Genomic DNA, 1,077 nt, shown 5'->3' with positions numbered 1-1,077 from the left:
GATAACTTTGCCGAGTACAGTATTAGCTCGGCTTTCTGTAGCAGTCTCTGTCACGGCACTTGTAGCGTTCGCAGGAATATTCTACGCTTAACTCTTCCCTGTTCGCCAGCGTGTGACCTCCCCTGATCGACGTCCATGCACCTGCGTGAAAGTACTGCTGATTAGAAATTACCAACTCTCTTTGATTACGCTCGTGTTCCTTGTACCTGCTACAGATATTACATAGTTCTATCTGTCCAAAACGTATTAGAGTTACAAAGTGTCGATACCTGAGACGTCTTTTGCGACAGTAGTGCTGGTAGGGCAATCTTGCGACGCTTCCTCGAACCACCGCGTGTTAGAAACGTTCTTGTGTTGCCTAATCTTACCGTCTAATCAGCATAAGAAAATCCGCTCTATGCTAATCATACTTGCTGCTGTAGCGACAAAAACGGACGCAAGGAAACGACGTGGACGAAGAGTGTATTGGGGGCTCGAGCTCGCTCTGCTTTGCCGTTGACCGGACCACTTTCGTGGACCACCTGCCGCTTCGGTACTACTGGCGCTTCGTCTGCTTCGGTACTACTAATGTACCGCTTCGTCCGACAGTACGCCCGCTCGTGCTCCGAGTGCCAGTGCCGCCAGAGCCTGCCTTACGCGGCGACTGGCCCACTTCAACCCCTGCTCTGTCCTACCCGGCCTTTCGACCGCATCAGAATTGGCTTGCGCGGACCCCTTCCTAATGCTCGAAATGGCACCCGCTGGGTAATAATCGCTGGGGACCACCTCCTCCCGCGTTACGCCAAAACTTCAGCGCTTCCGTCTGCCACATTACGTGAAGGGGCCTTATTCATCCTCCATAATCTCGTTCTTCGGCATGGCACACCTCGTGAGCTACTGAGCGATCGTGGACGTTCCTTCCTGTCCGAAGCAGTTGAAGCCCTTCTACGTGAATGCAACATTGTTAATCGCACTAACAGCGCATAACATCCCAAAACCAACGGAATCACTGAGTGCGCACTTGACATGCTCACCACGTATGTTTGCGCTTAGTGGCACTGTTGTAAGCGTTACCTACGCTTACAACAGCGCCACTAA

Source organism: Dermacentor silvarum, chromosome 11 (assembly GCF_013339745.2).
Source record: "Dermacentor silvarum isolate Dsil-2018 chromosome 11, BIME_Dsil_1.4, whole genome shotgun sequence".
Lineage (NCBI taxonomy): Eukaryota > Metazoa > Arthropoda > Arachnida > Ixodida > Ixodidae > Dermacentor > Dermacentor silvarum.
The sequence above is the reverse complement of the archived record's forward strand: the minus strand, read 5'-3'. Positions refer to the sequence as shown.